Source organism: Fukomys damarensis, unplaced genomic scaffold (assembly GCF_012274545.1).
Source record: "Fukomys damarensis isolate Sample0158 unplaced genomic scaffold, DMR_v1.0_HiC HiC_scaffold_29, whole genome shotgun sequence".
In the NCBI taxonomy this organism is placed as follows: Eukaryota; Metazoa; Chordata; class Mammalia; order Rodentia; family Bathyergidae; genus Fukomys; species Fukomys damarensis.
The window spans coordinates 29,908,070-29,923,952 of NW_022900941.1; positions in this window are offsets into that span (position 1 = coordinate 29,908,070).

Below are 15,883 nucleotides of genomic sequence, written 5' to 3' on the forward strand. Positions count from 1 at the left end.
AGAGTCAGAGACAGAGTGAAAGAGAGAAAAGAAAAAAATCAACCAAGCATAGAGAATTAAACTTGGATCAAGATGTCTGGTAAGCCAGTGTTATGTTTAAGAATCTTAAACCTTTGAGATACAGCATCTAATTAAGAACAAGAACCCCAGGGCCATGATGAGGAAACTCTTTGACTACATTTCCCAAGATCCTTCCTACTGCTTCTTAGTGTCACCTTCCTCAACATGCAGACAGAAGTTCACTAAGGTTATCTCATAGTTTGGAAAAGAAAGACCCCCCCCACACTGAAGATGGCTTCCTGGCTTTAAGACCTTGAAAAACAGAATATATATAGTGCAGTGGGGCATGGAAATTGTGATTAGCTCCATAAATCACAAAGAAAATGGGCAAATTACCTAAAACTAAATTCCTCCCCGCAAAAGACATATAAATGTCCAACAAGCACACAATAAGATACAGAGAAAAATTAATAAAAGATAAATATATGTATCCCCCCCCCAACCAGTCTGGGTTTTAATTTGTGATCCTCCTATCTCAGCCTCCTAGAGTGCTGGGATTACAGGCCTGTGTCACTATACCCACCAAGATGTGTTCTTGATTATAATGAATTTTAAGAAACAATTTTTTAATGGTAGAAAAGTTTTACATTCATTAAAGATAGGAAAAGAAATATGCTCTGCAAAATGAGTTTGGGCCAAATAAAGGTTGGAAAGGAAGTGCATTGTACAGGGTGAGAGCAGATCACCGTGCAAGAAAGAAAATAGTGGCAAAGAGCTCAGTCTCTCCTATCCTTTTTGAATCTCCCTCTCTTCAAGTTGACGCTAGGTCTAGGCCATCCTCTCAAAAACCTGCTAGGTTCTCCTGAGAAGTCCGTGTGCAGGGCTTTGGGAACTGTGTTGAGCATGTGTCCTGAGATTTTGAAACTAACAGGTCATGCCTACTTGTCTAGCCAGCTTTGCCACACCATAGTTTCCTGCCTCATTTCCCCTTGAGAGACGCATATCGCCATAATTCTTTATGAGGTGCTGAGAGAGTGGAGATCTCCATCTTCATATAGCTACTTCCTGCTGAAAGGAGTTTTAGGCCATACATACTGGGAATTATGTGCTCTCCAACTAATTTGGGTTGTTGTAGCTCACTGGCTGGGTTGAAGGGGAAAAATGGTCAAAAGACAAGAAAAGAGTGACTATGCAGCTGTCTTTTTGATGAGAGAAAGGAAGCAACTTCACTATTGGGGATGTACAGCCCAAATATGAATAGCAGGTCAGATTTCTATGTTCCCTGTGGAGGAGAAAGTATGGCAAAGAGGGATATTAGATAGAATATTGACAGCCTGGAAGCCATAGTCTTAGCAAGATTACCCTTGTTATGAATCTAATTAAAAACAGGAGTCTCAATTCAGGTGCCTGTTTATTTATCTGTACTTGGAGTAGCACTGAACTCTTGCTTTTTGAAGAGGAACCTCTGGAAGGCCAGAAGTTCAGAAGAGTAGCTTTAATCCTACTCCTGTGAAAATTCAAGTGACCATTTCCCAGATAGGATTTTTATAGCTTTCTATTGCATCCCTTAAGGAAGGACCACTTTAATAGCTCCTTAGGAACTGGGACAAAGGCTAGGGCCTTGAGGGGCTGTAAGGCTACCCTCCTTCCCTCTCTACCAGTCTTTTGATTTCCTAAAGGACTTCAGACATGTCTCTTTGGGGTCCCTTGCAATGAATGACAGCAACGTGCTTGGGAAGATAGATTACCTCTAAGAGTTGTAGAATTTATCCCTTACTAGTCAGCAAGCTCCTTTCTTTCCAGGTTGCTATTCAGGCATGTAGCACCAGAAAAGCATATTTAGAGTCTATATATTTAGCTTTTTGTCTTCTTTATCATAATATCAATAAACAAGTAAGAGCTATGTGCTCTGTTTTTGAGCAGAGGTCTCTTGGATAAAGGGGTTTGATCTCAATAACCTGTTGAGAATTGACAACTGCATAATCTGCCTTTTGACGTACTTTTTGGGCAAAACTAATTCTATCAGTGAACCTAACCTCCTCATGGTCTTGGAGGGGCAGGTCACTGATGTCCTGCCTACTTGCATAGTCTTGGAAATCACCTATTCACAAGAGTGACTAACTTCTGAACCTGTAGTCATCAAACTGACAACATGAAAAGTAAAACACATCTTTATAGTAACCTCAGGGATGTCTAAGAAGCATGGCTTTGCATAGCCCAAATGGGTAAAATATGCTTTGGCCTTTGCCAGAATTGGAGAATGGCCTCCAATTTTGCTAGTAAATCTCTTCCCAGTAAGAGAATAGAACACTGTGAGACAATTAGAAACTCATGGTTGAACATTTGACCTTTGAAATGAGATGTCAAAGTGAGAGTAGAGAAAATCTGACTAGGGCTCTTCTTGTTCCCAATTATGACTATAGATCTAGAGAAGAGTTTTCCAGAGAAGGAAGTTAAAACAGAAGACAAAGGAACTTAACTGCTCACCCATGAATTCAGGGTCACACAGGATTTCTCACAGGATATGGAGCTCTCCATGGACAGGGCCATTGCTAGTTGCCCCAGACCTCTTCAGTCTTTTCTATCTGAGCAGAGGGTGAGAGTTTTGGCTGGCCATGCCCCTCTCTGAGAATGGGGAGAGTCAATTATCTAGCTCCAAGGTCAGGCATATTGGGTACCTGACACACAGAGCAGGGCTTGGGTAATGACTTGGTATAGTCTTGTGCCCAGTGTCTAGTTTTCCTATAAGGCTTGATTGTCCTTATGTTTTCCCTTGGATGACTTGGGTGTGATTAAAGCATTGCCATTGTGATAGCCATAATTTTGGCCTTTTTTTCCCCCCTGCTCACTTTATCTTCATGCATATCCCAATTGTTGTACATAGAAAAGGCTATGCCCAGCAATTGGGTCATACGGTCCTAAGACCCCATCTACAAATATACCAGTGTCTTTTGAAAATACTGGCTCGCTCTGGAGCCCTAACATCTGAGTGTCAAAGTTTATTTCAAAGGTGAGAGGTTAAGAGGTAAGGGAAGAAGAAAAGAAGGGATAAAATAAAAAATGAAAGTGCACCCTGTTTCTAGAAGATGCAGGGTGTCATGGCAGTGGGCTCCTCATGGCATCTGGTCTCCGTTATGCTGTCCACATTTCTGTATGTTCTACATACGGAGTCCTGAGAATCATCTGGCTCTGTCCTGGGATCTTGAAATTGACAGATCCTGCCCACTTTTCCTGCCAGCTTTGTCATGCCCCAGCTCCTATATCATTTCTGGCTGGAAAAAACAGAGTCCATGTGCTTCCTACCCCTCCACCCTGGTGGAACATAACAGAAAACTATCTCCAGTCTCATGAGAATGCTTTCTGAGTTCCCCAGTCCAGGGGGAAGAGAGAGGTAAAGAATAAAACCTTCTTGGCTGTAGATTTTAGAGAGAGAAAAAAAATGTTCCCAAAAGGGCTTTACCTCCTGGCTGGCTCTGCCAAATATATTACTGGGTTTTGGAGTGCTAGACTCTCCTTCTAGAGGTAGTTTTTAGGTTCTTTCTGTCCTGAGCAAAGAATTGGTCAAGACAAGCAGATATAGTAGCAAGGTTTTACCTTTAATAAAGGTAGGAAAAAAACATGTTCTTCAGAGCCAAGTGCAAGCCAATTAAAAGTAGGAAAACATAATTGATAATGTGAAATAGGAAGAAAGTGGTTAAAGGGGAAGGGGGAAGGGGAGGGGAAAGAAAATAAGGGAAAAGAAAAAATGTGGAAAATGGAAACAAAATCTTTGTAAATAGGGAAGGTTGAAGGAGGTGAAGGGAAGTTAGGGGTATGGGGAAAAAACAAGAACCAAGACATATCATGTAAAGGTACAAGATCCCAATGATAAGTGTAACTGTATTGTTTGCTTTAAATATACCAATAAGCAATGTGGAAAAAAAAGTGGGAAAACAAGTACACTCTAAGGTTGACAGTAGACCACTGTGCAAGAGAACACACAGTGGCCCTGATAATCAGTCTTAAGACATTCACCTCTTTTTAAGTTTATAGTTTACCATTCTGACTACCTTTGGTTATAGTCTAATCAAATGAGTAAGAAATCTTGGCAGCTGCTTAATTCTGACTCTAGAAAAGATACTCCCATTTTCAATTGTTTTAAGGACAAAATCACTTATTCTTATGCTGAAAAGTTTATTACAATTCACACCAGGCCCTGTTTATCTGGCATTACTAGAGTATAGTAATATGGCCTCTCCTTATTCAGTGTAATTTTAGCACCAATATAAGCATTGTATTTAAGTCCTTTAATAGTAGAGGACAGTGAGATGAGGGAGGTTACAAGACCTCACCAAGGCCAAAATTAGCCAACACCAAGGCCAGTTGTGGCTACAGCTCTCCTGGCTCCTATATTAGGGCCCTCCAAACTACATTGCTTCCCTATGTTAAAAAAAAAAATCTATAGCAGAAATACACAAAAGCAAATGGCCATTAAGTAGACAGGAGATTGGAGAAGAGGGCAGAGAAAAGCTATGACAGCGAATACTGGAGCTTCATAATTGCAGAGAGCATTGGTGGGGAATTAAAACAAGAGTTGCTCCAATCCCAAGTTTTCTATAAGTATTTTAAATGTAGATTCTTTCAGTTGGAAGAACTAAACTTGGACAATCGCAGGCTCATTCCAAGATCTCTGCCCATCTTCTCTTGGCTCTGGTGACCTCCCTCTATTAAGCATGACTGTAGAAAATTAAGTGGCATGATCTATGTGCTACAATTAAAGGAACACAGGGAAGACAGCAAGATCTTGTACTGCTTGGGAGCACAGCTTGAGGCTTATGAAATTGGCAGGATTTTCTTTCTTCTTTTTCCTCATATCTCTCCAACCAATGTCCCATTCCTATTGCCACACTTTCCCCAACATTTTCCTGTGCATGTGAGAACAGAAGGGAAGGAAAGGGAAAAGAAGGGCAGGGGAGGGGGAAAGGAAGGGGAAAGGAAGGAGGGAAGGAAGGAAGGAAGGAAGGAAGGAAGGAAGGAAGGAAGGAAGGCAGGCAGGAAGGGACAGGCAAGATAAGGGATACAGGGAGAGGCAAGAGGAAGATAAAAATTAGAGACAGAAAATAAAGATGAAAAAGAAAAGAAAAACCAATAAGTTGAAGCTGTGTGAAATATTGTGATGTAGAATCACCTAGCATATTTACTAAATGTACTTTCTAGGCTACACTGCAGATCAGCCAAATTGGCATATAGAAGAATAATATCACTTAGAAGTAAATGGAAAGCTTTTTGGTAAAATAATTACTCCCCTTTTTGTTAATGTGGTTTCAAATTTTGTTATTTTTATTTCAGATTTGCAAATTCATTTGCTTCTTTAAGCTGATAAAATATTTCTTTTTTGTCTAAAAGGTGTTCTTTTTTATTCTACACAGTAGTTGATAATCTTTATTTTACATGAATAAGTTGATGTATTTTCACACACATCCAAGCAGCTCCAAGACATAGCACCTTCTATCAAAACTATCTGTTCTAATGAAATAAGCAGGATAATATCAAATGCATCTTCCTGTGCTATACACACTGGTACTGTGGATGCAGAAAAATCTACATTTTACCCAGACAGTGTGCTTCTTGTCTTTTCCTTCACCTCCATTTGTTTGAATGTTTCTAAATTGTGGATCTTTTGTTCCTTTTTTATTGGTATTTGGCTAAAGTTGGCCTATTTATTGCCTATAGTGTTAACAGCCCCTTTGTGAGGCCCTATCACATCTTGTCCGAGGGGCCAAATGTTTCAACTGTGTCTGTGGTTAAATTTCTCTATGATAGAAACATCTGCACTAAAGGACTTTTGCAGGGTGTTGATCCCTGAGCACACATGTAGAGTTAGGTATTGTGTGATGTATCTCCAGCAAGCTGTTCCAGCATGGATGGTGGTTATAGTCTGATGCATATATGTTGCTGGGTATGTTTGTCATGACTTTGTTAGGAATCCATATAGAAAAGGCCCTGCTGTGTAGTGATTATGTTGTCTGACCATATGGAACAATGCCTACTGGTGTGATCATGTTGTGTACCCAGACCTAGCTGTGCCTAGTGTTTTAGTGATCATGTCATATATAATTATGTGACCATCCTGGGAACTTCTTGTTATGTATGAGATGATGGGGCATTAAAGAAGTCAATAACTGTATTTGCTCTGGGTTATTAGTTGTACTATTGAGAGCAAGCATTTGTTTCAGGTGTGGAAAACAAGTCTGTGATTTGAGGTCAAAATGAAGTTGATATCCCTAATTCCACATATGTTGGAACAATTCCTTCTCTTCTAGTTCACATAATGGCAAATTATTTGTAATTAGAATAAAATGGCTCTAAAATTGGTAAAATCTGTACAGACTTAAAGCTTTATTAAAATTAACTAAAACCAAGCCTTATTCAAGCTTATTCAAATAGAATACCTTCAGAGCTCTTCATAAATTCATAAAAATAATAAAGAACAAATATCTTGGCAGAAGATACAGTGCTAAACAGATATTTATTGTTCTTTTTAAAGTTAACTTCTATTTGGAGAGTTTTATCACCATTTAGGAGTCAGGAAATATTAGAGAAACCAAGTATACTAGCCTTATATTCTTACATGTCTGTGTAATCAAATTTTATCAATGATTAATAAAAAGGAGACATGGTCTATAAGTAATGGGGCTGGTTCAGTAAGCACACCTATATACTCATATGCCAATCAGAGGCTTGAGGGAGCTGACTGTATTTGGGGCAATTCTTTTGGAAAGGCCTTCAGAGTTCATTTACATAGCATGAAAGTAAACCAGTGTCATTACCTCCTTGCTTTATGATGAGAGGAGAATGACAGACACTCACAAGGCTCAGTCACTTTTAGTCATCACCAACCGTGGCTCTGAGAGATGTCTGGCTTTTTATAAAAGCAAAGTGGATGTGTGGATGTATACAAGGAGACATTTTAGGGTAGATATGTTCTGACATGTTTGTAAAAACAGGCAGACTCTGTGCGTGTGTGTGTGTGTGTGTGTGTGTGTGTGTGTGTTACTGTGGACAGAGCCTTCACACTGAGCTATGCTATACCCCCAACTTCTTTTTTTTTTGAGATAGGGTTTCATTAACTCACTAAATTTTCTGGGCTACGCTCAAACTTGCAATCGTGCCTCAGCCTCCCAGAGTAGATTCCAGGCATGCAGCACCACACCTAATTGAAACATTTTCAAACATCATTTGTGAATTATTTCAGAAGTCCTACTAGTATGCTATAGATGTGATGTTATTCATGCTAATCACCTATGACATCACTTGTGTACAAGGTTGTCTTAATTCACAGGTGATCAGGAACCCAGGCAAACCCAGCCCATGGATGATGCTGGGAATTTCATGGATCAGTAGCACATCTCTCTGATTTTTAATTGAAACTACCTTTGCTACTATTTATATAGAAACTTGAACTATTAAAATTGGCCTTAGCACTTCCTAAAATAAGATAATGGAAGAAAGGAGGAAGAGGAGAAAGGAAGGGAAAGATGTGAGGGAGAGAAGGAAGGGAAGGAAGGATCCCTCCCCTCGAATCTGGTCTTAAGGCCATGTGATTCACCTCATCATAGGTACTGAAGAGAACTTTTCAAAAATGAGACAGAAATGAAACATTTCAAAAATAAGACAGATTAACATTTCAGAGTCTGGTTCAGTATTTAAAATACAAGGGGGTCTCTATTTAATAAAAATATGGCCTCATATGGAAAGAGTTATTGTTATCTCATGGCTGGACCCTATGGCCATAATGATTTAAATAATAGTTCCACTCCATGTCTGGGTAAATGGATAGACCCAAACAAGGCCAGGAAATGAGGTGTTAAGAGGGATTAGGAGCAGTGGGGATGTAGCTCAGTGTTAGAGTGATTGCCTGGCATGCTTGAATACCTGGGTTTGAACCTCAGAACAAATAAGCAGGGATAAAAGAGGGATGAAATTAAAAAATTGAAAGTGAGGCTGGAGATTTAGCCCAGTGGCGCCACTGCCTGCCCCTGAGTTCAATCCTTGGTACAAAAGAGAAAAAATCTAAGTTTCGTCTTTTATTTGCTATAATTCTAATTTTACCAAATTTTAATTGCCTTAAATCATGTAAATTAAAAAAAAGAAAAAGCAGTAAAGAAACAGGAGCTTTAATGTTGATTGAGCTGGTATGAACTGTATTAGCCATTTTGTATCATGTTACTTCATTTAGTTCTCATAAGGAACATGTGAGATTGGTACATTAAATACATTTCACAAAGTCACAGAGACTATGCAATATAAGTAGGGTCATAGATACACAGGACTGAATTTCTTTTTCTCCTAAAGTCCAAGTATGCTACTTTACCAGAATTTAAATTCTTAAAATGAGCTTTTAAAACTATCTAGAATTGTCATTATGATTATTTAATCAATGAAAAGTTTATAAAGTAAAAAGGTAAAGATTTCTCTTTGCCATCATATTTTTCCTGAATGTATTTCTCTCATACTAGAATATTTTGGTGAAATATTCCAGACTCATCTCTATGCCTAACATAGGTTTCATATGTAATTTTCTTTGGTTAGCCATCCAGGTGCATTTTAAATGACTCTATCTCTTTCATATATCAGCTGAAACATACTACTTAGGCCATTTCATCTTCGTGAAGCAGAAGTAGAAAGAGAAAGGATTGTAACAATCAATAGGACCTTCATGCAACAAGTTCAAGACCACATTATAGATGTCTCCAAAACTGATGAACTCCAAAAATTGATGAAGAACATCAATATGGTGGTAAAAACTGGCCCTCAAATCAATCTTCTCCTCAGAGTCCCTTTGTCCCTGAAGATCTCTTAAATTATCTGAAGGTGGCGAGTCTGGCTCACCTGGAGGCACATAAATGAGACCTAGAAGAGAATGCTCAGTGCTGCCAGGACTGCTGTCCTGGAGAAGTGCGGAAGATGTGTACTTGTACATCAGGGTCCCCTGCCTGGCTCTGAGTAAAGGTGGGCACTAGGGTTAGGGGTGTAGCTCAGTGGTACAGCACTTGTTTAGCATGAACAAGGCCCTGGATTCAATATCCAGCATGGCAAACAAAACAAAACAAAACAAAAAAATTGGCCACTCAAAAACTTAATTTCCTTCAAAACTAGCCTTGTCACAGCCTACCCACTGCATTAGCCCCATTAGAAATGGGGCTGTTCTGTAAGTCAAGGCACAACATAGGCCCTGGCAGCAGTGACAGCTAGAAAACACAGCTGCAAACAATAGCTAATGACACAAATCAGAGGACAGCCTTCCTGCGGGTGCAATGTACAAGAACACTCTCTATATCCCCATCTACAAATGCCATCTAACTTGAGATAGCAATGTACATCTTGTTTTTTTGTTTGTTTGTTTGTTTTGTTTTTTTGTTTTTTGGTACTGGGGATCGAACTCAGGACCCTGCACTTGCGAGGCAGGGGGCAGAACCACTGAGCTAAATCCTGGCCTGATGCACATCTTGTTTATGCAAAGGTCAAATTACCTCTCGGTCCAGCAGGTATACACTTTTAGCCCATTCCAACAATGGAAGGACAGATATCTATTTGGTTATTTGTCCTTATTAAGCTCTTTTTATTCCAAAAAAAGAATATTAACTCCATCTTCTACCACATAGTCATTTAAAGCATATGAGTCTGTCCTTAACTGGGTACCTAGAGGAGCCACACTTCAGGCAACTATAATATAGTACAATTTAAAGCTATCAGCCCTTTTTTCCCCATTAAGTTTATTGGTACATTTAAAGCAAACAATACAGTACATTTATCATTGTATTGGGAGGAAATTAAGAGAAAACCACTATTCAAGGAGGATGTCCTGAAGGACACAGTGTCAATCCACAATTCCAGGTATGCAAGGTGAGGGACCTCATTGCCTCAGATATCCAGACCTTTTGAGAGAGAGAGAGAGAGATAATAGGGACTGAACCTTTGCACTGAACAGCATCCCTGGCCCTTTTTACTTTATTTAAATTTTGAAACGGGGTCTCACTAAGTCATTAAATTGGCCAGGATGGGATCATGCAATGGTCCTCATGCCTCAGCCACCCAAGAGTACTGGGACAGGCCACTTTAACCATTGTAGGATTATTCATGCTGATTGCTTATGATACTATCAGCTTATATGGAATATCACTACACAAAACCACCCGAGTATGCCCCTTTTGTGTCTACTCTAAGGATACTGTTGAGACCATGTTATACCAGAAAGTTGTTCTATTTATGAAGGCTGTTGGACATGCCAACAAGGTCAAGGAACAGTTGTAAATTTCCTGAGCAATTGTATTATCTAATGAACATTGTGAACTGTGAAGTTGACAAGATTTCTTAATTTCATGCTACTAAAAAATTTAGAGCACAAATGCCATCCTCACATATTTTAGCTAGTTTCAAAAGGCACTTGAAATTCATTCTGAAACAAGGTTAGGGGTTTAAGTAAGTCAATAAATATCTAAGTACTTGGTGTGTTTTATTTCAAAGGCCTCTATATTTTGTACTGTCAAAGTCACCCTTTACAGCTGATGAAAGACAAGAAAACCTGTCTTCTGATGAGGAAGAACAGAGCTATTTTTTTCTTTCTGCCTTCTAACAAGTCACTGTGGAATTTAGGGGACTCTCTATATGCTAATTCCATAGGAAAGAGGTTCCCCCGCCACGGAACAAAGATACAATCATTAGACATGGTGGTTATTAATTCTCTATTTTCCTTGATCCAGATCCCAACTGCATTCTCCTTTCATGAATCTGTGTTTATAAACATCAGTTTTTCATTGACAGGGGGAGATAAATGGGTGAGGTGAGCCACATTTAGAATAGCAACTCAGGTTTTCTATCAGTGGAATCCCTTCAGCTAACACTTTGGTCCCCAGCAACCTCAGTGCTCTGAACCTGTTTGTTGTCTGAGAGATGCCAGCAGGTCAGAGAGAGAGAGAGAGAGAGAAACAACCTTCCCAGGTACCTTCTAGTGACACTTCAGGAGAAAAGGACAAGCCTGTGGAGGAAGTCAGCAAGGTAGCTGAGATGAATGTTACAGGAGACAATACCAACAGCGGATGTGCATGTATAGCCCCACAGAACTCCGGAATGCAGCTCCAACTCCCTACTGAAAATAATATGGAAGGCCTAGCTAGTTCCATAAATGCAGCAGTGGCTTCAGCTGAATGGCAGCTATGCTGAATTTAGAGCTGATTCCCTCCAAATGTGGAATCTCTCAAGGGCAAGGTAGCTGCATTGAAAAGGATCCTATTTTACTTCCATGACCTTGGTCCAACAATTGTATTCCCCTCTTCCAAATTCATTTTTTTCAAATATCCCTATCAGGTACTTTACTAAAATATTCAGGGTCATATTTATCAGTCCAATAGACATTCGTGCCTCTCAGAAATTCAAAGTCCTGAAATTAAATCTACATAACTCACTTGCTGTTTGGGCACAGGTCATTATCCAAGTCTGACTCATTAGCTCCATCGCAAGAGTTTTACTTATCTTTGGTGTATTCGCTGAAAATTTGAGAGTGTGGCATCAATCGATTCCACATGTGGGGCATTAGGTGTGTTCCAGTCAGGGGCGGGGGGACAAATGAGACAGACTGTTGGTGGGATTCAAAATGGAGTATTGCAGACCCTCTGGAGCTATGTGTTTTCAAATCTGTTTCCTTCAATTACGTCTGCCTGCTTTTTCCTTGGTTAATAAAATACAGAGCTTTCAGGCTGATTATTTTTAAGTCTATTTGGATTCTTTGTGGAACTGGGAAGTAAATCATCAGTTTATACACAAGGTGGCACCCTGTGATTCCAACCATGTTTGAGAGAAGAGATGCTGCTAAGAGACTGAGCCACAGCTACACATTTTTATTTACCATCTGGTATTCCCACTGTGGTAAATGTAAAGGTGGAAGTAGATGTTTGGCATGTTACCTCTTAGTGTAGTCTCCATTCCTACATCTCAAAGATTCAGAGCCGCCCCCGTAAAAGGTACTGGAGCCACAGGACTGATTCCAGATGATAGTAATGAATGCAGACCCCACATTGAGATCACATATGGAAAACAAGGACGCTTTATGGGTACTAAGCTCATTCAGGGAACATATGGGGGAGGGGTGGAATGCAATTCACATACCAACCTAATTAACTTTCAATTGGGTTTGCTGAGACAGGGAGCCAATTAGAAAGAACGTGACATTTACTAAACTCGCAAATAGTTGAATAGCAACTGTGTTTACTGTTTTAAGGTTCCTTTCAAGAAGTAATTTGTCCATTATTTGGAAGCCACATGCCCTGATTATGGTTTTGGGAAACGGAAACAGGAGTATAATCTCAATTTTTACAGTTATTTGACATTTGCTCTAATTTAAACTACATTTAGACAGTGGTTTTATTTTTTGATATGGCTTTAAAAGTGGTTCTAATTCTTGGGTGTTTATATATATATATATTACATTTTTTGTGCTAAATGCAGGTCATTTGGAATTGATCCAGAGAATATATTTGAAGTGGACTGATTTTAGAATGACTGTACTTGGTGCATTGAAGATGGAAATTAGAATAGACAAGGTTGCATAACTATTTGAAAGAGGTTTTGTTAAAGACATTTCATAAAAGGATGTACTTTATAGTTGAAGGTATTTTTTTTAGCATTGACAATCACATGGATGTTCAAATAGATTAGAAATAAATTTTATGAAAAATAATATTTATATACAAATAAAAACTACTTTCCAAATGTGAAAGAGTGGCATTCTGGTTTGGGCACTGAATTGGAAGCCAGGAAAACACAGAGTGTATCTTAACTGAAAAATATTGTTATTTACCACAAACTATTTTATTCCCATTTCCATTGACTACAGGGCCAAAATAAAATAGAGATTTGGGGAGGAACTCTGTGACATGATTGAAGTAGAGAGCAAAGCAACTACTACTACAGCAAAAGCTATTCCTATAATTGAATCAGATTTCAAAAGTTTCTTTGAATTGCTTTAAGTGGTTCTAGAATTTCTATGGCCAAAGATAGGAAGCTGGAGAGAGCAAGCCAAGCTGAGTAAAAGCAGATACTAGCAGCAAGTTCAGGTGACAGGCTAGTAAGGTGTATGAACTCCAAGCTGGAGTGGAATGGTGTTACCATCACCAAGTATCTTCATGGAGTATCAGTGAATAAATATATATTAGATGCCTGTATTTGTGAGTCATGCACCTGGAATATAATGACTGATAGAACAGATATCCTTCCTGCTGTTCTTAGGTTACTGAATCTTACAGCCTTGGGTTATGCACTCTATTAGCCATTAGTCAGAAGGTCTCAGTAATTTGGGTCAGTAACTTTAGAAGGGTGAATAGTCAATAAACTGAAGAGCTTGGATAGAAAGGTAGAGAACCACTGATAAAAACAAGATCTTTGAAGTCAGTATAGATCTGGATTTGAACTCAGTTCTGAGTTATTATTGTTGAAACAATAGTATCATTATTCACAAATTATCTGTCTGCAGTGATTTACTTATTGGTAAAATTAAAATATTCCTCCTAATGAATAAATATTACAAGAATTATGTGGTTATGAGAAATAAATGTATTTTTTTAATACAAACTATAATGGCTGTTATGTTATAGATGCTCAATATTTCTTTTTCCAAGAGTAACAATAAAGATCAAAATTAGAAGAAAACGCTTGCGAACCTGAGAAGAGCTGGGTATCCAGTTAAAAGCCCTGAATGACTCATTTCTTCAACCATTGCTTTTTCCCCTCTTTCAGGCTTGAACCCAGTGATGAATTTAAACCCCTCTTGAGAACTTCTTGTTCTTCCTAGCAGGGACTGGAACTGCTCCACAGGGCAGCACTCAGAGCAGGATATGCCCATAAGCTTGAGGACGGTATTGCTCACAAGTGAGTCACAGCATTTCCATTGTTTCCAATAATAGTGAACGTGAAACATTCAAGCCAAACAAACAATGCCCCAAGTCTTGCTGGGACAAACTAGTGAGGTTACACATTACCATGAAGTCCGTATCCATCTGCCTTCAAGGAGGAGGTGAAAAGGGGAAGAGAGAAAGAAAATGGGGGAGAAGAGGGAGTACAGAGGTGGTGGTAACAAAGAAATATACAGTTTTGATGTCATGTAGACCTGACAGTAAAAATAAATGTTTTCACTGTTTTCCCCCCACTGTTGAACTTTAGCAGACTCTATCCCTTTTTTGAACTGTTTTATCAATTAAAAAATAGTAAAATTGTCAACACTTTGGGGATTTTGTGAGAAATTTGTGACGCTTAGAGACTAACCAAGAAACTTGGTTGGAAACTGGATAAAGAAGATGTGGTTTTTCTATAAAATGGAATATTGCTCAGCCATAAAGAATGAGAAAATAGATTCATTCATAGGAAAATGGATACATATTGAAGATATACTCCTAAGTGAAACAAATAAGTCACACATGTGTAAATACCGAATAGTTTCCCTGGTGTGAATAATCTGCAACAATGCATAAGATTCTCATAAGATTACTGACATTTAGAAATGGGAAGAAAGGAGCTAAAGGTGTAGGGAAGGTGGGATGGGTAGGGGAAGAGTAAAAAGTGAGAGGAAAAAAATGTGAGAGAATGAAAAGATGAAAATAAAGTGTTTGTAGATGGGGAGGGGAGGAGGGGGTGAAGGGAGGGCAGAGGTAAGGGGAAAAAATGAGAATCAAGACTTGTCATGTAGAGGTACAAGATCCCAACAATGAATGTAACTGTACTGTATCCCTAAAATGTACCAATAAACTTAATTAAAGCTGAAAAAAAAAAAGAAACTTGGCAAAAAGAAGCTGATGTCAACAATAGCTGGCATTTGAGTCAACCTTATTTTCCCTCCTCTTCAGGGCTTTTCAAACTACTTGAGGTTAATCATACCTCCTTTCTCTGAACTCTCACAGTATTGCATGTGGATGTCACTTGGTAATTAATCTTGTACTGCTGCCTTGTGTCATTTCATCTTTAGTTTTCTTCCACTAGTTAAACATATGAGGGCTGTCATTTCTCTTTGCAGCTCTTCTCTTCAAGTATTTACAACTCTTACTGTTATTCACCTTTTCAAATATCCTGACATCCAATTAACGCAAACACAAAATAAGGGCAATAATTTAATCTCTGTCTTCTTTACGTCTTCACAGCCCCCAATATTTTACACCCTTTTTCCACTTGACCACGTGTGCTGCCTCGACTAAACCTTCTAAGTTGAACCCTTCAGACACTAATATTTTTGGAAAGCACAGAAATATCCATCACCCACTAAATAACTAAGGAAGCTTGGGTGACAGGATGAAGTTCACTTGTTGCATCCTGTAGTAGTCTCCAGCCGTTAACCCTCACTGCTGCTCTGAGCATCCTCCAGGTGAAGGCGAGGCTAAGCGCTGACGCCGTTCTTCGGAGAGTTCCGTAGGACAGATGCTGAAGAGAGATTTCCAAAGAGAGAGCTGGGGCTGCCTGGGCGTCTTCGGGGGCAGGCGAGACCCTGCAAGGCTGCGGCCCTAATGGGCAGAAGGGATGGACCTTTCGCACCTCCTAGGGATGCGCGAATTGGAGATGCGGATTAGCCTGTGCTCCGGGAGCCCTGGAGATAGATAAGCGCTTTTTAAGTACAGGCTCGGGTGGCGGCTGATGGGCCCGGGTGAACAGCTTTCTTTCCCGCGTACGAACCGCTCGCTTGCCCGGCGCCTTCCTTCTCCTGGGGCACCCGGCGAGCTGGGTGACTGGCCGCGGAGGCACAGGCGCACGCTTTGAGCACCGGTGAACTCGCACACCTGGCACCTGCCACAAGGCGACTGCGACGGCGACGGCGCGGGCCGGCGAGCAGAGGGGCGCCGTCGCCGCTCCTGAGCCTGGAAGCGGC